Here is a 22,408-nt window from a genome sequence, read left to right as displayed (position 1 = left end):
GGCTGTGCATTATGTGATTAATCAATAAATATTTGTTCACTTTCTTTTATGCATAAATGTGATGCTGGGCAATGAAAGGTAAGGAAGATGTAGGTGAATACGACATGGATGATTTCCTCAAAGTTTGCACAGTCTACCAAGGAACAAAATACCTGGACACAAATAACCAAAATAACTACTGTTGTGCATCTCTCTACAGGAGATGAATTAGCAAATATTTCTCGAATCTTGACTATGTGCCAGGAACTGTCCTAAGTGCTTAGAGTATGCCAGTGAACAAAAAAGGCAATATATGTATATATACATATTGTATACAATTGTATAATATATATACAATATACATATACACATACGTATGTGTGTGTATATATAAATATATAGTCCTTGTGATGCTTGTGTTTTAGAAAACGACACTGGACTATGAGTCTCTAAAGGGCAAGCATGTAGCAGAGTCATTCCATTTGCTCCTCAAAATGCCCTCTCTCTTGCAGTCACCAGCATGTGACTAGTCCAGGCCAAAGCAATGTGAGCAGAAATTATATGTGTTACTTCTTAGTTGAAGCAGTAAAGAATTAAGAAATGAAGGCATAATTCTTCATTCTCCTTGTATCTCAACAAAGCTAGAAAAGCACAGTTTGGGTACAAAGACAAACAAACCAAACACAGCATGTTCTCACTTATAAGTGGGAGCTAAATGATGAGAACACAGGGACACAGAGGGGAACAACACGCCCTGCGGCCTGTGGAAGAGAGAAGGGTTGCAAGGAGGAAGAGGGTCAGGAAAAAATAACTAATGGGCACTAGACTTAATACCTGGGCGATGAAATAATCTGTACAACAAACTCCCATGACACGAGTTTACCTATGTAACAAACCTGTATGTAACAAACCTGAATTTAAAAGTTTAAAGAAAAGGAAAGCACAGTGTAAGACTTAATCTGAGTCTTTTCGGGACTACGTGGAGCAGAGCCTGACATCATTCCACATGGAGTTGAATACGTAGCATGAGAAAGAAAAAACTTCTTTGTTATGATAAACCACTGAGAATTTTTGGCCTCTTTGCTACCACAGTTTAAAATACAGCCTATGCTGATTAACAAAGAAATACATTTGTTATCAGTTTTGTAGCTGCCACTCTTAGAAGGTGGCTTGTCTACAGAAGGCATTCAAAAATAACTGAGATAAATATAATTGCCCAGTGCAAGCTTTTATGAAGGTCCAAAGGAAGGAAAATGCATTTTTGATTTGAATATCAGTAAGGACTTCATGAGAATAATGGCATTTAAGCAAGGGGAAAGTGTGACATTATGATGAGTCCTATAGTCTTCAGCCTTAAACAAACCTGGGTTTGATTCCCAGATCTATTGCTCACCTTGGAAAAGTTCTTAGTTTCTCTGTGCCTCAGTTTCTTCATCTTTATATTAGGAATAATGCCTACATCTTCAAAGTACATAGTCGAGAATTAAATGAGAAAACACCAGCAAAGTGTTTATCCAATGCTTATCCTACTAAGAAACACATATCCATTTGAAGGCTCTGGGTATGTAGACAGTGATGGTGGTAGATGTTTTCACATAAGAGTAGGAAAGTGCCAGGCTTGGTAGCATATACCTGTAGACACAGCCACTTGGGAGGCTTAAGTGGGAAGATCTCCTGAGCCTGAGAGGTCAAAGGTGCAGGGAGCCATAATCATCCACTGCTCTCCAGCCTGGGTGAGAGAGTGAAACTCTATCTCAAAAAAAAAAAAAAAAAAAAAGGAAAAAAGAGTAGGAAAGCTTAGTGCTTACCTGGGAAACAGGTGTACTCATTTTAGCTACGTCATGTAGCCTAAAACTCAATCATTACACTTAGCATGTACAAGCTTTATACAGTTACAAAGCACCTCAGCATGAATTCATCTCTTCAGATGAAGTCTCTAGAGAATTCTTTAGGACTGCTAGCATTTAACAGATGTACATACTGAGGTTGAAAAACATGCAAGTGATCACCCAGGGAAATGAATGGCAGTGCTGAGACTCGACCCTCTATCTGCTGATGAAACGCTTGGTGCCATTATTATTATTATTATTATTATTGGACTCTAAGTGCTCTTCATGAGAAGTTCAGCACAAATCACAGGAACTTTTTGCCAGGCACTCCTACTGTTTCATTGGTCAAGGTTCACGTATGCAATATTGTCCACAGCTGCTGTGCCCCTGAGAGGTTCCATCTCAGCCAATATGACCCTCAAATTTCAGAAAGCCTATTAAGTGAACCTGGAAGAAGAAACAAATATCTGTGACCTTCTCTTTCTTGCAATTCTTTTTCTTTGTAATTCTTATAAACATTTTTCCAAATCAATCTGTGGCCTGGAAGTAAGGGCAGCTGTTTAAACCGGTTGCTTAGAAACCGGCCATGGAGAGGTGGACAACTTATTGCCACTACAAGGTGGAATCCTAACCATGGCACTTCTTTCCAGATCCCAGTGACTTGAAACTCTGAAATGCCAATAACCACATAATTACAGTGACTCTTTCATAAGTCTGGGTTATGCTAACAGGTCACACATCAGTTTGTAAGCAACTGCACTTGTTGACTCTTCTCCGATGTGAGCTGGAGTTTCGGAAGATTTCTTTGATTCTCTCAATGAGAGCAATTTAAGACTCACCTGCCAGGTTACTGCAGTTTCACATCTGTGAGTGCTGAGAAGTCTTCTTGAGGTGGATGTTGTGGATAAACCACAACCGAATAAATATGATTTTTGTAAATAAGAAAAGTGTCACAGGTAACATCCAAAGCAGGCATCAAATACTGAGTCTGAACTTGCATTGTTTTGTCTGACTTTGGAATTGGAAGGCACTTCATTTCCATTTCTCTCTTCCTGCTCCTATTACACAATTTGCTTATTTAAAATTAATAACATTGCCACCATTAGTAGATCCTTTCTCTTTTCTGAGAATTCCTTCCACTTCTCATATGGCTGAATATCTGGCTCAGACACAATAGTCTGGCCAATGGCTGATCAGTCTATCTTTTCTAATAATTTCAAATAAGACATGAGGGACCTGGACACTGGGGAACTGAGTCATATTTGTAATAAAGCACCTATTTAAGGGATAGTGAATAATTATTTTTACACTGGAACTGCCTTATTCCTCAGATGTGGCTGTTGACCTTTTCCTTGAACTGTGAAATGCTATTATCTTTCCAAATGTTTTCTTTCATTTGTATAAAAATGTTTGATAACGCTCTTCCTCTTTTCAACCATCTCATTTTTAAGCCACCACCAACTCCAGCAATACAGGATAAAAGCCTCTGTCCCTTCTAAGTGGCCTTCCCTCCCCCTCTCAAATTGCCTATGCAACCAAGTATAAAGCCTAATGATTTCACCTCTAAAATCCATTCCGCATTACACACATTCTTATAGCTCCAATCTTTGTCTAAACTTTTGTTCCTCTTAATAAGTATTTTAATCTTGCCTCCTTTTTTTTTTATTGATTATACTTTAAGTTCCAGGGTACATGTGAAGATCTTGCAGGTTTGTTACATAGGTATATACGTGGCATGGTAGTGGTTTGCTGCATCCATCACCCCATCATCTACATTAGGCATTTCTCCTAATCCTAATCCCTCCCCAATCCTCCCACCCCCTGCTATTCCTTCCCTAGGCTCCCACCCCCAGACCCTAGTGTATGATGTTCCCCTCCCTGTGTCCATGTGTTCTCATTGTTCAACACCCACTTATGAGTGAGAACATGCAGTGTTTGGTTTTCTGCTCTTGCGTCAGTTTGCTGAGAATTATGGTTTCCAGTTTCATCCATGTCTCTGCAAAGGGCATGAACTCATCGTTTTTTATGGCTGCATAGTGCTCCATGGTGTATATGTGACACATTCTCTTTATCCAGTTTATCATTGATGGGCATTTGGATTGGTTCCAAGTCTTTGCTATTGTGAACAGTGCCACAATAAACATAAGTGTGCAAGTGTCTTTATAATAGAATGATTTATAAACCTTTGGGTATATGCCCAGTAATGGGATTGCTGGGTCAAATAGTATTTCTATTTCTAGATCCTTGAGGAATTGCCACACTGTCTTTCACAACAGTTGAATTAATTTACACCCCCACCAACAGTGTAAAAGCGTTCCTATATCTCCACATCCTCTCCAGTATCTGTTGTCTCCAGATTTTTAAAGGATCGCCATTCTAACTGTCATGAAGTGGTATCTCAATGTGGTTTTGATTTGCATTTCTCGAATGACCAGTGATGATGAGCTTTTTTTCCATATGTTTGTTGGCTGCATAAATGTCTTGTTTTGAAAAGTGTCTTTTCATATCCTTTGCCCACTTTTTGTTGGGGTTGTTTGTTTTTTCCCTGTAAATTTGTTTAAGTTCGTTGTAGAGTCTGGATATTAGCCCTTAGTCAGATGGATAGATTGCAAAAATTTTTTTCCCATTCTCTTGGTTGCCGGTTCACTCTGTCAATAGTTTCTTTGGCTGTGCAGGGCTCTTAAGTTTAACTAGATTCCACTTGTATGTTTTGGCTTTGTTGCCATTGCATTTGGTGTTTTAGTCATGAAGTCCTTCTCTGCCATGAAAAAGGAATCATTATTTATAGAGGGAAAACCTAAGCTAGCATAATCAAGTCTCCCATTTGGCCAGCACCTTTACATTCCCTACCTATTTAATCCATACTAAGAATTACAAGTTGTTTTGTGTTTTTCTCTATGCCCATTTTGCAGGTGAAGAGAACTAAGATTCAGAGATATTAGGAAACCTTTTCACGATCACAAAGTTAGCAGAGGGTGAAACCAAGTATCAGAACCAAGCAGAGACTCAAGGGCACATTCTCTCAATCATTGTGATAATTTATCCCCCAATTAGGTGTAAGGATAATTACATTTCACAAGCCTACACATCTAGTTAGGACAGATATAGCATATGAATCCAGGATATGGCCCATACCCATTATATGACATTCTGTTCTGCTCTTATAATTCCCCTGCTTAAAAATTTCTTTGACAACATGTATCCTTATACTGACCAAGACGTTTTATGTACAATTTAGCTCTAACTAAACTTCTCCCTTCATGTCCCATCATCTTCATCTTTCTGCTCTATTATATACATTAATCCCATCTAAACATTTTCGTTTGTGATTTCTCTCTTTCACATTTCAAGCCAGTAAGCTCATATTCATCACAGGCCAGCTTGAATATTTGCAAATAGCATACAAGTGATCCATTAATCTCAAATTATTTGGCCATTACTAAGCAAAATTTTCATGGCTACTCCAAAAACACCTAGTACAAGTAGCTATGTGATGGTGCAGGAGACATAAGGGAAGGATATGAACAATGTAAACTAATTATTATTAACTCTCGGAGATTGGGAAGGAACTCACGTAAATAAAGACTCTGAGGCTGTAGATTTTTTTTCTCTGACACTAATTCTTAAGCCTCTCTAAGTTGGAAATGGTTTATGTTCTCCTTAACTATATCTGAGTAACTGAAATTCCACTGATAATATAGTAAAACTTCATTAAATATTTTACTCCATAAACCATATTGGTTGGTTTTTATTTTTGTGTATTTGTTTGCTTTCATCAGTTACCCTACTCTAAGAATATTCATCTACCTCATTCTTCATCTGGGCTTAAGCTGCTTGAGTTTGGATAATTTTAATGAGAATGATGGAGTACTCTAACACTTGAGACAACTTATTACAAAATTAAGCCCTGCCACTTACTAGAATTTCTCAGAAAAAATTGTGCTTTGGGGTCAATAGTTGTTTCACATTGGTGGTTTTATGTGATTTCCTAAGGAAGAAAAGTAAAAGAATTAACAGGGGAGAATAGAGAATAGGGAAACTAATGAGAAGTGGGAAGAACAAAAAGAAGAGACAAGGAACAAAAGAGGGGGAAAAGAAAGGGAAAGATTTGGGAGTATGGAGCAGGAAGGAAAATTATATTTAATCTGTACTATATGCCAGACACTGTACATGTTTCACATGTACAGGTGCCATAGCTGAGGTTAACTCAAGTCTGTATTATTCTGTGTTCTTAATCATTCTGATACATCAGTCAGCTCTTTTTGGTGTTAGCCCTGCTTTTGGGTCACATTGGATATAATAGAATTCATCTTCTCCATGACCAACCTACAGATATTGAAGGAATTGGTTCCTTCAATATTTCTCTTGAGTTCTTTCTTCTCCAGTTTAATATCCTCTTTTTTCCAATAAATTCTCAATTTTTATATCTACTGAACTTTTATGTCAATCTCTTTCATCAATTTTTTCTCTCCCCACAGTTTTTACTATAACTACTGAGACACTCAATGTGTTACTCACAGTGTCTGCTATAAACACTGATGAAGTTAAAAAAAAAAATCTCAGAGGAGGTAGAGTATAATGAACTATTTGTTTCTCACTTTTCATTTACCTGAAAACAAGATGTAGCAAAAGAACATGGCTGCAGGAATTTTATTTAGAGAGGCAATACAGCTTTAATGACAGTGATAATGGGTTCTCAACCTGTCTATCACTCCATTTACTACGTGTGCAATCTTGGTTAGGTTATTTAGCATTCTAATATTTAGTTTGCCTTTCTATAAAGTCAGATATCAATACCTATAAATAAGGTGTTGAGAAGATTAATCAAGATAGCATTTGTCAAGCATATGGCTCATTGTAAGGTCTAGGTCAAGTGATCTTCATTATCTTTATCAGTCCAGTGTTCCCACATTCTCATTCAGACAGCATCAAACTATGCTCAGCAGCAAAGCACAACCTTCCATCTTCATTCCATGTCATGAGATGGCTTGTGATATCCCTGGTTTATAGATCATGTAATATATTAGCTAGATAGACTTGAGGAATTTTTCCTGTGACTTAACTTTACATGTGAATAAACAGCATCCAACGACAAGAAAAGACGTTCCCCCAGGACAATGTAGGTTGCTAAAGGCAGAACTATAAGCAGAACCTGTGATTTCTGAGACCCAATCTAATACCATTACACATAAATCTTACTGATTCCCAAGATTCAAATTTAGATGATAGGGTTATGATGACTAACAGGTTGCCAATCCAGGCACTTTATCTAGTACAGTTATTTTTAAGTCAAAGTGCCATGCATAAGAGAGGACAATGAGAAAATACATTTGGTTATAAGGGAATTTGAAGCGCTCCTCATGAAATCCACTAAGATGACTTTCTTACCAGGGTTAGCCATGCTCATGACAGTGTCAGCCCCTGGTGGCAGAATCAGATGACTTGGATCCCAGGCTTGGTTCTGCTATTTGTGAAGTGACCTCAAAAATGTCATATAACAACTTCTAGATTTCTTTTTAATCTGTGACTCAGTGAGTAAATCAAAGTACTGTTCATTTAATTAACTGATATAATCAATTTTCTAGTTTAATTTTTCTGGTTATTGTTTTACTTTTTTTCACATGCTTATTGAAATAAGTGTCTATGCAATTAAGTGCCTAAATCTAATGTATAAAGGTAAAGGAACCCAGATCAAGATACAGAATAGTTACATAATCCCAAAAGTTTCTCCCAATAATGTTACAGATTTAGCAAATAAAGATATGAGACACCCAGTGACAATTTAATATCATGTAAACAGCCATGTGTTAATATGTGTTCCATGAAATATTTGTGCCTCCCTGCCATGTCTTTTCTTCGCAAATTTCATGCCTGCTTTCTTTTAGTAACCACTATTCTTATTTCTATAAACCAGATTGCCTTTGCATAGTCTTGAACTTCTTATAAAAGGAATTATACAGTATATACTTTTTTCATCCAGCTTCTTTTGCTCAACATGTCTTTGAAATTAATCCATGTTGTTATGTCATAGTTTGCTCTGAAATATACTATAATTGTTTATTTATTCTCTTATTGAGGGCTTAATTTTATCACCAGGTTAGGGATATTACAAATACAGCTACTATAGCTATGCTTGTACATGGGATGTGTGTGTGTGTGTGTGTGTGTGTGTGTGTGTGTATGTGTGTGTGTGTGTGTGGGTGTGGGTGGGTGGGTGTGGGTGTCTGTTTACAACATTTGTGTTGGTTGGAGGGGGTATATACCTAGGAGTGAAATTGTTAGATCACCAATTAAATCTAGTTTCAGAATGTCCTGGCAAAGTAGATAAAAGTATTTACACTTCCACTGGCAATGCATAAGAGTTCCAGGGGTTCTATATTCTCACTAACAAATGTTACTGCCAGCCTTTTCAATTGTCGTCATTCTAGTGATTGTGCAGTGGCATCACATTTAGGTTTATATTTGCAGTTCCCTGATGTATCACAAGTATGAGAGATGAATATATATCAGCTATTAAGATATCCTATTTTGTGAAGTGCCTATTCAAATACTTTGCCCATTTTTTTTTTTAGACCAGGTGTCGCTGTCACCAGGCGGAGTGCAGTACCACGATCTTGGCTCACTGCAACTTCCTCCTCCTGAATTCAAGCGATTATCTTGCCTCAGCCTCCTGAGAAGCTGGGATTACAGGCCCGTGCCACCACACCCAGCTAATTTTTGTATTTTTAGTAGAGATGGGGTTTCACCATCTTGGCAAGGATGGTCTCTATCTCTTGACCTCGTAATCTGCCTGCCTTGGCCTCCCAAAGTGCTGGGATTACAGGCATGAGCCACCTTGCCCACCTCTTTGTTCATTTTTATTTGGGTTGTTTTCATATTTTTTCAGGTTTTGTTGGTGTTTATAATGTAAAGTAAGTCCAGTACCAGCTACTCCATCATGGCCAATATAATTGTTTTTAAACAGATTTATGAATTTCAAAGTACTGTAAAATGTCATCCTTTATATCATTATTAATAGTATTATCTTTAAATTTTTATTAGAATATTACAGTCAGGAAGAGACTTTCCTCATTTTTGCTATCCTGACCAAAATGTCACTTTGGTATGTGAAATTGTATACTGATGAGAACATTTATTTGTATATACTGACAGCCTTTGAAAAAAGAGATTCCCATTCTACATACATTTTATTTCTGTCATAACCATGTGTACTTCCTTTCTAATCAAACAACATGTGAAGAGCAATTTAAGTCATTCATGATATATTTATTCAACGAACTTTATAGCATAAAATGCCAGCAGAGGTGCAAGTCCTTAGGAGAGGCTATAAAACTGTAGCAATGGCATGAATATAGGAGTAAAAAGATCTGGTTTTAAGAATCAGCTCTGTCATTTTCTAATTATATAGCCTTGGATCACTTATTCAGCACTGATACTCCTTAATAGTTTTTTTCAAATGTATGGATAATATTCCACGCCCTCCCTACTTCAAAGAACAATGACCAGGTTCAACAGAATTTACTTGCAGTATTAAGTTCTAAGGGAAAAAAACTCAACCATTGATTGCATGCTTACTAACTATTAGGCTTTGCTAAGGCACTATTATTTCATAAGGCAAACTGTTTAATCTTTACAATAATCTTATTATATAGGTATTATTATTCCAATTTTACATATCAAGACACAGTGCTAGGAGGGGCCAGGTAGCCTTCCTAAAATCATACACCTGGGTTGTAGACACAGGCCTATTTAAGTCTGAAGGCAACCTGTGCAGACATTATTACCACATTTGCAGCACCATTGCTAAGTCACTGTGTGAGTACAGCCAAGTCTCCTAACTGAATAGGGCATGCACAATAATTCAGTACTTTGTAACAACCTTAAACATGTGTGTGTGTGTGTGTGTGTGTGTGTGTGTGTGTGTTTATGTGTGTGAAAGAGAACAAAAGTAGGTGTTACAGCACTTGAAATTTAATTTTCAAACTCTATTCCCATTTCAGACATTTGTTATTAAGGATTCCTTATGCTTTTGAAGGAACAAAAGGAGAGAAGTGTAGAGGTAGAAGAACTCTTGTTCTACTCTAGGGGTAGCCAAAAGAAATTAAACATAAGCAATAGTCTTTTTCTCTGGGATCACCAATAATGTTGAAGGAATAGATCTGTCCAAGAACCACTTGCATCCTTCATTTCAATAAAGCAGCCATTGGGATCAGCAGAGTATAGATTACAGAGTTATCCATCAAGGTTCTCAATGTTGCCTTCCTTGTCTTTATACAGTGTATCTGCTGTATTCCTAATTGGTACATTCGGGATCCATAGGACTGTGCAGTGTGGTCATGCTGGGATTTATCCAGAAAGAGAAAACACTGGCTGAATCTAAAATGAGCTGTTTATAGATCTTGTCTTCCTGGTGCTGGCATATAGCTGAAAGAGGTAGAAATAGTAGAAATGAATAGTATGCTAGAGCCCAAGAAATTATACCTTCTGATTTGGCAGGAACTGTTACTTATCCATAAAAACATAAGAAGCTTTGGGAGTGGTGATGGTGTTAATTAATAAAAATTCCCAATCTTAAGTAACTCTAAAGTTTACAATTGCATTCACACATACCATCTTAATTTTCTAAAGAACCCAGTGAGGTAGTTTTCTTTTTGTTTTGTTTTGTTGTTGCTGTTTTTTCTTTATGTAAAGATAGTGTCGATCAAAGAGGTTACGTGTGTCACACAGCTAACTAATGAGAGGCTGAACTCAGGCTCCTTGGTTCCTGGGTCAGTTTGGTTCCCATTGTGTTGAATTGTTTTCAGGGAACCAAGGGCTAACGTGTCCTGAATCAAAAACAGGAGTCTGGAAGAAGCAAAATAAATAAATAAATAAAATTTAAAAAGATGGAATGAGGGGCAGGCTACTGTAACCCACTGGAGAATCAGAAAAATGTCTTAATTAAAGTTTGAAGCAGAGAGTAAGACAAGAGCATTGTATTCCAGAACAACACAAATTGGAGTGAAAAATTAAATAGCATCTTGCAGGATGAAGCGACAGACTGGATCCAGGATATCCCTGCTCTGCTACAGACTACAACACTTAATTAATAGCTACATGATTATGAGTAAGTCACTCAATGCCACTGAACATCTCTTTTTTCATATGTAAACTGGGGGTTGTATTATTTGCCTTTATTTTCTTACAATTCTGCTGAGGATTAAATTAAGACAAGAAGTAAAATTTTGTACAAAGTGTAATGATCTGTATCAACAAAAGACGTTTCTTCAAGCGCTATTTCTGCTGTGATAGCCACTACTACTCTATTTTTGAAATTATCAAAGAAGGCACTAGCAAAATTACAGGACGTGATAGCAAAATTTTATTGCCAGTAAATTTAGCAGAGGGCCTTTTCAAAAGTAAGTGCTCAATGAGTGGTTGTTTAAATTTCTATAATTAGTTCTGGGTTTGTTTTTTTCACATTCTCTATTTCTAGACTTTTCCTGACTTATAGGTTTCTCTTCTTTTCACAATGTAGAATTATTAGTTTTTCTTTTTTTAATGTTTTTAAACCCCTCTTCAGTGGACTGGCCTTGGTGATTATTTTTGTTGTTTCATCTAATGTCTTCATTTCCAACTTCCCAACTAGCAGCTATCATTTTAGGATTGTGCCTTGTACACTGGCTAAGATCCCCCAAAGTTCAGCCTGACCTGTTTCCCTTTGCATCTGCATCAGACGTTGTAATATGACAGCCTGAGGACATTTGGCTCAGAGATAATCATATAGGGGTCACATTTTACTTCGGCCCTTGGCAACTGGAGCTAGGCTATAAGACATGTCCTTTAAGGTGAACTGTGTACTGTTCATTCACCTAAGTACCCACTGGCCTAATTCTCTCACTTACATGGCCCTCTAGAGGTTTAAGTTTGAGTCTTTTTTTCCTAGAATGTGATCACACTCTACCTTGCCCAACAAACAAAATAATATATGTGGGTCTGCTTCTCCATCTCCAGACCTGCTGTGGACAACAGATCAAATGCAAAGTTCTAGCTGTTCCTACCTCATCTTTCAGCCCACCACTTAAGGTGCCAATGTTAGTTATCTGCACTCTTTAAACTTAGGAACGGTATCAGAAATTGCCAACCCTTGATATGAAAACCAAGATAATATATTTGACACTAGTAGATTTTAATTCAATTCAATAGATATATTGAAGCCAATTGGCTGTTAAAAAGAAATTTCCTTAAAATGCATTTGATAATTGTGTTAGGCCATGGCTCTAGCCAAAACAGCAGGTTTTCCAGGATTCAATATGAAAAACACAATATATCTGAATATGTCTATGAATCTAAGCAAAGGAGTAAAATTAGTGTGACTTTAAGACCTATTTGTGAGTACCAATAATTCTAGAGTAACCAAAATATAAAAGCCAGTCAATTCCACCATAACTTACAGGTCTAAAATAACAAAATTGGCAATGTATAATAACATGTGTTCTGCATGAAGGGCAAAAAAGAAACTTACAAGAAAAATATGAGTGTTTTTAGCACTGCCCAGGTACATTTAGTCAGTTGGAAATGGTTGGCCCCTCAAACATGTTTTAAAACCTACAGTGACCCAAGCTCTGAGCCAGATAACGAAATAGCAAGAAATAAAGACACATCTTTTTGTTCCAGAAAGTCAAATTTCAGGAGTGAACCCAAATTTGGATATACATACACATTTAAAAAAAAAGTTTAATTAATTTATTTATTTATGCAGGTGGTATTTGCTGGACGTCTAGGGTACAAGTACCAGCCAGACGATGATGCACCTCAGAGATCAACCATATCCTGTCATGTTGGAATTTACTGTCTAGTAGTGGAACTTGATAATGGACAGGGAACAAACAGATACGTACCAAATTGTGAAACAGCACTTTTCATTTCCTATTCTAAATAAATCAATGTTAAGCAGGTGAAATGATTAAGACTGTGTTTTTGGAAAAGGGTTATCATGAGAATAAATTGGGCAGAAATTGAGGCAGGTAGATGAGTGAGAAGCCTATTAGAAAGCAGAGATAAAATAAACTTGGACTTGAATGTGACAGTGGGCATGTAAAAAATAGATTGATTTGAAATATAATTTGAAAATAGGAAAAGGACTTAGAGATGCACTAGATATGATGTGAGAATGATATGAAAAAAATCAAGGACAGTTGCTAGATTTCCAGCTTCAGCAATAGAAATGAGAAAGCTGTAGTAGAGAATTCAATAACATTTGGTTTAACTTTGAAAAATCTGTGTGTCATTGAAGTGGAAAAATTAAGTAGACAGTTATTCATATGAGTATGGAGCGCTAAGGTAAGATTTTGTTTTGGAACAAAAAATTTAATACTAACACAATGCAAAAAGTACTACCTGGTATGTGATAGAAATATGAGAGAAAAATTGAGATCCTTAAAAGAACAACCCTACCAAGAAGAGAAAATAAATATTCTGTTTGAGTTTTATAAAACTATTGCTGTCACTGAATCCATTTTATTTCAATTTTATTTTCATACCATGATGTGCAGATAATAATTTATAGTCTCATATATGTTTTTCCACTAGGTGAATAATTGGTTGATCAGCTGAAATTAAAATGGCCTGAAATGGTACAGAGAACACTAGGCTAAACTTAGTAAACTATAGTTTCTTGATCTAGCCAGATTTTTGTTAACTAGGGGACTTTATACATATCTCTCTCTGTCTCTAAGTTTCAATGTCAGTCTTCAAAATGAGAAAATTTCTACTCAACTAAAGTTTATATTAAGTATCTATTTCTGGCTGAAGTGAAATAATTTATGGCAGAAGATACACACTAAGAATAATTAAGAGAGGTGAATAAAATATTTTAAAAATAGTATAAACATCTTATTGAAGGCACCAAAGTATCAGTAAAAAATTCAGAACTTGAATGAACAAATTCAAGGTAAAAACTAACCAGAAAGATATGAACCAACATTCTAGAAGCCATATTTCCTGTCAGAGCATTTGGAAATTTGGAGATCATAGCAAAAGTTTGAAGATACTAACAGAAAGTCATGGTTAAGAGGCAGAAAAACAATCAGATGTTTTGGCAATCTCAAAAGGATGGAGAGACAGAAATTTGAGTCAGAATTTGCCAAAGCAGCCAGGCTTAAGGATCCAATTTCCTAACAAGAAAGAAAACCCAGAAAATTAAGTCAGACCTGCCGGATTTTCCCCTCAAGCCATTACCATATGCAAAATTCAAAATGACAAGATTTTAAGAGATAAATAAAAAGTTAAAAAAATAAAACTGATAAAAGCAAACAAAATGAAAGTTAAAATATTAAAAGGAAAAAAATAATAAAACATACTTTCTGGTTTTAGCTCTGACATGTAAAACTTTGGAAGTCATCACTCCTGTTCTTACAATAAGAAACAACCGAACAAACTAAAAATCAACAAGCTTTCCTGAATTTATTTGAAATCTGAGGTTTCAGGACAAATCAATATCTTGAAGTTTGCAGAGGCAAACACACCAGATCCCAACAGATGAGATGCGATTACCAAAAGCAGAAACTTATGGAGCCTGGAAATAGTATAAACACTTAAACTGCAATATTGATGAATTGCTATAAGCTGAATGTAGATGAGAATGAGAGTAAGAAATGTCTTGATCCTCAGCTTTAGGTGGCCTCAAATGCTGTCATGGCTTAACTCAAGGAGCACTACCAGGTCCTCAGGAGTGAAGACTTCAGGAAGATCTCAGGCTCTGATACTTATATTACATCCAAATATAAGACCCTGCTAGGCTAAAAAGCAAAGGATGGAGAAAGATATACAGTACAAACCAAATCAAAAATCCTGGAATAACTGTATTACTTTCAAACAAAGGAGTCCTTAGAAAAAGAAAGCTTGTCAGAGATAAAGAGAGCCATTACATATAGAATAAGTAGGTCAGTTGGATCAACTATCTAAGAAGAAATAATCTTAAACATAAATGCACTTAACGAGAAAGCACAAAATTTCACGTGACAAAAGCAGGTATATCCACACAATGGAATATTATTCAGCAAAATAATAATAATAATAATAATGTGCTATCAAACCACAAAAAAAAAACATAGAGGTACCTAAAATGCCTATTACTAGGTGAAAAATCCAGTCTTGAAAGGCTGATTGATTCCAATGGTATGACATTCTGGAAAAGGCATAACTATAAAGACAGTAAAAGGATCAGTAGCTACAAAAGAGCTGGGGTAGGTAGAATTAATAAATGAAGCACAGGACATTTTTAGGATGGTACAACCACTCTGGAAAACTTCAGTATCTACTAACGAAGAATATGAACTTACAACATGACCTGGCAATTCCTTTCCTAAGTATATATCCATAGGAAATAGGTACACTTATACCTTGGAGATATTGTGGGTTTGATTCTGGACCTCTACAATAAAGGGAAGATCACAATAAAGTGAGTCTCATCAGTTTTTGGTTTCCAAATGCATGTAAAATTTATTTTTACATTATGTTATAGGCTATTAAGTGTATAACAGCATTATGTATAAAAAATGTACGTGCCTTAATTTAAGAACATTTCATTGCTATAAAATGCTAATGATCATCTGAGTCTTCAGTGAGTCCTAATCAATAATTTTGCTGATGGAGGGTCTTGCCTTGATGTTGATGGCTGCTGACTAATTAGGGTGGTGGCTGCCAAAGGTTGAAGTGCCTGTGTCAATTTCTTAAAATAGGAGAACAATAAAGTTTTTCAAATCTATTGTCTCTTCCTTTCACAATGATGCATCAGTATCATGTGATGCTTTTTGATAGCATTTAACCCTGTGTAGAAGGTCTTTTAAAATTGGAGTCAGTCTTCTCAAACCTTGTCACTGCTTCATCAAGTAAGTTTATGCAAGTCCTTTCTTGATAGTTCAACAATATTCAGAACATCTTCACCAGTAGATTCGTTCTCAAAAACTGCTTTCTTTGCTCATCCATAAAAAGTAAAGATGTACTCCCCATCCACTAAAGAATTATCATTATATTGCAGAAATTCAGTCATATTTTCAGGCTCTACTTATAGATCTAGTTCTCTGGCTGTTTTCGCCACAGGTAACATCCACAGTTACTTCCTCCATTGAATTCTTGAATCCCTCAAAGTAATTCACAAGTTTGGAGTCAACTTATTTTAAACATCTACTAATGTTGATATTTTAATATCCTCTCATAAATCTAGAATGGCCTTAATGGCATCTCGAATGCTGAGTCCTTTACAGAAGTTCTCCCTTTTTTTTTTTTTTTTTTGTCCAGATGCATCAGAGGGATCACTCTCTATGGCAGCTATTTCTTAAAAATGTATTTTTTTTATCTTAAATTTATATTTGATTTCAGTGTTTTTTAAAATTTAAAATTTATTTCTTCACCCTTAAGGACTTTAATGTTTGTAGTTTATTGTAGCCTGTGGGTGAAGAGCTCCTTGGTTATGGAGGGTCATTCTATGACAGCTTTCTCAGATGCTGGTAGTAGCAATGTGCTTGGTGTGTGAGCAAGCTCATCGTTTCCTATGAGGTTGGAATGGCAGAGATCTCTTGAAGCTTATCTCATTCCCCCGTGGTGTGCACTTATTTATTTATTTATTTTCCACCAGTATTTTGTTCACTGGATTGAATAGTTCAGTCTTTAAGACAGTAAGAGAAATGTCCCTGGGTAGAAACTGGTTGTACCTAAAGTAGGTGGGTAAATACAATACCCAATGGTGGGCAGACCTCTCAGTGAAACATACTGATGTTTTATCAAGGGATGGGGTGGGAGCCACCTCCACTCCCTTGCCAGGTCAGCAGGAAAGTGATTCACCTCCCAGTCACACTCCTGGCCCAGTGTTCCAGCTATTCAGATTAGTCAGGCATCTCTTTACATCTGCAGAAACGGTGCTTCCAGTAGAGAAGAATTATGCAAGCCTGAATCTGGAAGGCACTCCTCCTGTAGGGATGCAGTCACCCTGAAGTGTTCCAGAAAGGCTGTCTATAGGTGCACTCATACTGCTCTCTCATGGGAAAAGCCCAGTTTTGTCTGCCCTGGTGGATAAGAGGGAAAAGTCATCCCCTTCTCCAAGACCCTTCACATGCACCAGGGCTGCCTGACTGTCAAGGTGGAGCTGCAGAATTTTTCTCCTGAGCCCAGCACTGCCCCATGCCTCTGCTGAAAGTTCTGGGACTCAGGGCTTGCCATCCAGATTGTTTTATCCCTCAGGGTGTTTATGGTGCACTTTGCTTTCCTCTAGAAATAGGAGCCCCTAAGAGCCAGACTACTGTGAATGTTGTGGCTCCTCTGGGTCTAGCCATCTAGTGGGGCTGACACACTCCAGGCTGGTGCTGGGGAATGGCTGTAAGAAATCAAATGATGTGATTTGTCCTCAAATCTCCCAGTAATGGGTACTAGCACCAGCTCTAATGGGGGTGGCAGAGAAGTGACGTAGACGCTGTAAGATTCCTTGGTTATATATGGCCTTAGTGTGTTGCCTTTCTCAAATACTGGTTGTGGTAGTCTTGAACTGGCATACGAACAGACTCAGGACTTCCTGGTTAGCCAGGGTGCTGTGGGTAATGGTGTGGCTGAGGTCACACACAAGCTTTCTGCTTCCAGTGCACTGTGTTATTCTACGTGGAGGTGCTGTAATGGACTGTGTTGGTTGACCTCCAGCCAGGAGGTATTATTTACAAAAGAATGCCAGCTGCGATGGTAGTGGTGGGATTTGTGCTTGTCCCTTACCCAGGGGAGGTATTCTGGATTCTCAGGCAATGGGAGGGACCATAGAGCTCCCCTAAATTTCTGTTCTTTGTGCTCTAAGCTACCAGGGTGGGTAGAGAAGCAAAGCCAGGTGGGGCATGGGTCAGGCAGGTCTGCACTCTGACTCTCCACCTGTGGGTCAAGAAGCAGCCAGCCCCAGTGGGGGTTGGAGGTCAGTTCTCTGGCCCCAGTATTATATTCCAGAGAGGAACATAGCTGCCTCTGTTGCACAGACAAGGTCACACAGGCAGTGGAGAGTAGCAGGCAGCACTAAGCCCCACCCAGCTCTCACACACTTAGCAAGGCAGGTCTCATGCCCAGTGTTCCACCAGCAGAACCTAGCTAGGATCCAGGCAGTCTGTGGTCAGAACTCAAAACTCCCACAGGTAATAAGCCTTCCCAGTGGAGATGACAACTGGGACTTTCAGTCCATGCCTCTGTCTATCTGCCTGCAAAGCCAGGCACCCAGCTCCTGCACTGGTGACGGAAACATACTTTGCACTCACTCTTCGGTGCTAACCAAGAGAGTTTGCCCTCACTAGAGATAATATTGTGAATTTCAATTGGGAGCTTATCCACACCTGCTCCCTAAATCAGTTCCAGTGCTAGGTAGAGTTAAGGCCTTCCCCCATAGTCTGGATCTTGAGGCTCCCTAGTGGGAGTGTATATTCTGAAGGCAGTTTATCCCCCTCTCACACTCGGGAACTTACAGTTTTCTGCCTGTCTGATGGTGTAGGCTGAAGCCTGCCACTTCTTTCAAAGGATCTGTGGTTTCTTTCAGTTTTCTCATTAAGTTTCTCCATTGCTTCTTGGAAAAAATTTCAATGTGAATTTCTAAACACTATATTGTCTTTCTCAATGGAAGAGGCACACTAACAATGCCTCCAGTTTGCCATCTTGGAAAACAAATGCATTTCTTAAATAGTAAGACTTGACCATCAAAATTACTCTTGATTCATGGGTTTTAGAATGGATGTTGTGTTAGCAGGAAGGGAAACAAGATTAATCTTCTTGTACATGTCCATCAGGGATCTTGGATGTCTGGGCGCACTTTCAATGGCAGCAATATTTTGAAAATCTTTGTTTCTGAGCAGTAATTAGGTCTCAAGTGTGAGCTTAACATACTCATGCTGTAAACCACACTGTAAAACATGCTGTCATCTAGGCTTTGTTGTTCCATGTATAGCGCCCAGGCAAAATATATTTAGCATATTATTAAGGACCTGAAGATTTTTAGAATGGTAAATGAGCACTGGCTTCAATTTAAATTCAGCGGCTGCGTTAGCCCCAACAAGAGCGTTAGCCTGTCCTTTGAAGATTTAAAGCCAGGCATTGACTTCTCCTCTCCAGCTATGAAAGTTCTAGATGGCATCTTAATATGTTATCTTTAATATAAGACTGTTTCAACTACATTGCAAATAGGTTGCTTAGGGTAACCACCATCATCAACGATCTTAGCTAGGTCTTCTGGATAACTCGCTATAGTTTCTTTTTTTTTTTTTATGGTGAAAAGATATACATATATTTAGAAATAGCCAGCTGGACTCAGTTTAGATGATCCCAATTTTGTTGGCCATCTTGTGAAAAGAGGCTGTAGTTTCTACATTAGTACTTTCTGCTTCAGCTTATGCTTTTATGATATGGAGACAGATCCTTTCTTTAAACTTCATGAATCAACTTATGTTTCCTTCCAACATGCATTTCTTCTGTAGCCTCTTTCCCTTTCTCAGCCCCGGATTAGGCTTTGGTTTAAGGGAATGTTGTGGAAGGTTGATCTATCCAGATCACTAACACTTTCTTCATATCAGCAACAATGCTGTTTTGTTTTGTTAGCATTTGTGTGTTTTCTGAAGTAGTATTTTAAATTTCCTTCAAGAGCTTCTGCTTTGAATTCATAACTTGGCTAACTCTTTGGTGTAAGAGGCTATAGCTTTGAGCCCACCTTGCCTTTTGACATGCCTTTCTCACTAAAGTTAACGATTTCTAGCTTTTTGATTTAAAGTGAGAGACATGAGACTCTTTCTTACCCTTGAACACTTAGAGGCTATTGTAGTGCTATTAATTGGCCTAATATTACTACTGTTGCATTTCACAAAATAAGGAGGCCTGAGGAGAGGGAGAGAGATGGGGGAATGGCTGACCCATGGAGCAGTCAGAGCACATATATCATTTATCAAATAACTTTACCATCTGTGTTAGCCAAGGTTCTGTAAAGGGACAGAACTAATAGGATAAATGTATATATGAAGGGGAATTTATTAAGAGAATTGACTCACTCAATGACAAGGTGAAGTCCCACAACAGATAATCTGCAAGTTGAGGAGCGACGAAGTCAGTTCTTGGCCCAAAACTTCAAAAGTGGGGAAGCCAATCATGTGGTCTTCAGTCTGTGGCCAAAGGCCTGAGAGCTCCTGGCAAATCACTAGTATAAGTCCAGGAGTCCAAAGCTGAAAAACTTAGATTTTTGAACTCTGATGTTCAAGGCAGGAAGCAGCCAGCAAAGGAGAAATATGAAGGCTGGAAGACTCAGAAGTCAGCCCCTCCACTTTCTTCTGCCTGCTTTATTCTAGCCATGCTAGCAGCTAATTAGTTGTTAACCACCCAGATTAAGGGTGGGTCTGCATCTCCCAGTCTTCTGACTCAAATGTTAATCTCCTTTGGCAACACCCTCATAGACATACCCAGAAACAATAATTTGCATCCTTCAGTGGAATCAAGTTGACACTCAATGTTAACCATCACATGAATACTGTCTATAACATCCTAAAATAATTAGAATAGTAACATTAAAGATCATTGACCCTAGTTTACCATACAGATATAATAAACATAAATAAGTATAAAATATTGATTGTAAAAATTGCCAAAATGTGACACAGAGACACAAGGTGAGCACATCATTTTGGAAAAATGACACCCATAGAATTGCTCCACTCAGGATTGCTACAAACCTTCAATTTTTAAAGAATGCAATGTCTGTGAAACACAAAAAAGCAAAGCATAATAAAATGAGGCATGCCAGTGTATGCTCAAAGAGATATGTACAAAGATATCCATGGCAGTAGTTTTCTTTATAGCTACAAGCTGAAAACAAACTCAAACGTCCATCACAAGTGGAATAGATAGACAAGTTGTGATATTTGCACAGAAAGAACTACTATTCAACCATGAGGAAAAACAAAACAATTATTGCTACAATGTAACATAAAGTCACAAATATAATATTGAGTAGGAATACCTAGACACAATTCAATACATTATATATGATAAAATGTGTTAACTTTTCAAAAAGATGAAATAATCTATAAAGTTAAAAGTCAATAAAACAGTTACTTTTGTATGTGGTTAAGTAACAGAGAAGGGGGTACCCCAGGGTTTTGGGGATGATGGAAATGTTTTATTCCTTACTCTGGCTGGTAGTTTTATAGATAAGTGTACATTTGGTAAAAATTTATTGAGCTGCACAATTGCAATGTGCATTTTTCTCTATGTATATTACCCAATAATAAAAATATAAATGTTGAATATAAAAATTAATGCTGTGATGGTTCAGTAAAATTGAATATTCTATGCTGTTTTGATTAATATAATGAGTGCCCTATTATATTTAAATGGTTTTCCTCAATACAGAATCAAATCAAAGCAGTTTTCAACTTGTTTTCTCTGATGTCTTCTTTTTTTTTTTTTTGTATGTTTGTTTTTGGTTTGGGGGTATGCATGTAGGTTTGTTATATAAGTAAATTTCATGTCACTTTGGCTTGGTGTACAAATAATCCTGTAATCAAGACAGTGAGTGTAGTGCCCAATAGGTAGCCTTCCAGCCTTCCCATGCATCTTCCCTCCCGTCTCACCTCTGACATCTTATATTTACCTATATGCCTTTTTAGTGTAGAACAATGGATAAAATACTAATAAATATTACTAATAGATAAGTTATAAATTAAAACAGTAATAAAAATTAAAGAATGGGTTCTACAGTCATCTATGCCATTAAAGAGCTATGTGATGCTTGACAAATCATGTTGTTTCCTCATATCAATCACCATTTCCATATGAGATAAGGGGTTGCATAAGCTAATGTCTCCTCCATATCTCTAGAATGTGTTCTGATATTCACTCACCAGGCACTGGGGAGAGCTTCTGAATTATAAGCCAAAGTAGTTTAAGCCTAAATTGGTCACCGAAATCCAGGCTTGCTTGAGATTGATGGAACTGGAGGGAAAGGGCTAACAAGGATGCATGTGTTATTAATAACACAAACTTGCCCTGTGGAGAAAGAAAGCTCTGTCTTTCCTATGTGCCTTTTTCTATGACTAAGAAAACCTTTCTCAGCTCTTCCTCACATCTCATCACAGTCAACTGGCTAGAAGCATTCACATGCCTGTTTCTACATGGAGCATTTTCAAGGGCAGTGGGATTATCATAACTGGTTTCCAGTGGTATGCTAGAGCCCAGTTATGTTGGCTCATGAGAACACATTGCTAAGTTTTCAGGAATTTTGCTAATCGGTTGATGTCACTTGCCTGAAAATGTCCACAATGAAAGTATTTACACCACAAAAACTGGAAAGTGCTACAAATTAGGCTTTCATATCCTCTGAATAGTAGCTAAACATGTTTTAATACATTACTAATTTAGGTTAACCGAGTTCTCTCTAGAGCTGAAGAAAATTTTCCTGAGGTTGGAATTCTGACAAAAGCAGGATTCTAATAACAGTAACAAGTACAACAAGGAAAAGGGGGAGCAGAAGGAATGTCACTTAGGTAGGAAACTAAAAGTATTTACCAAAAATAGCTTTTCTTTATATGTTATAAAAACTCCATACATCTTAGCAAAAAAGTACA

At 37.4% G+C, this 22,408-nt stretch overlaps 1 long non-coding RNA gene across 1 annotated transcript; it reads right to left on the bottom strand.

Moving 5' to 3' along the window:
* Window positions 1-4,398: 4,398 nt before the first annotated feature.
* Window positions 4,399-10,639, bottom strand: LOC116532479. Its single transcript, XR_004260881.1, has 3 exons — window positions 10,629-10,639; window positions 8,643-8,653; window positions 4,399-4,561 (listed from the first exon to the last, which is right to left on the bottom strand). It is a non-coding gene; the product is annotated as an uncharacterized LOC116532479 (long non-coding RNA).
* Between the last annotated feature and the right edge of the window lie 11,769 nt (window positions 10,640-22,408).

The sequence above is a fragment of the Sapajus apella genome, unplaced genomic scaffold (genome assembly GCF_009761245.1).
Source record: "Sapajus apella isolate SASKATOON/1434 unplaced genomic scaffold, GSC_monkey_1.0 scaffold76, whole genome shotgun sequence".
Taxonomy (NCBI): domain Eukaryota; kingdom Metazoa; phylum Chordata; class Mammalia; order Primates; family Cebidae; genus Sapajus; species Sapajus apella.
The sequence above is the reverse complement of the archived record's forward strand: the minus strand, read 5'-3'. Positions and strand labels throughout refer to the sequence as shown.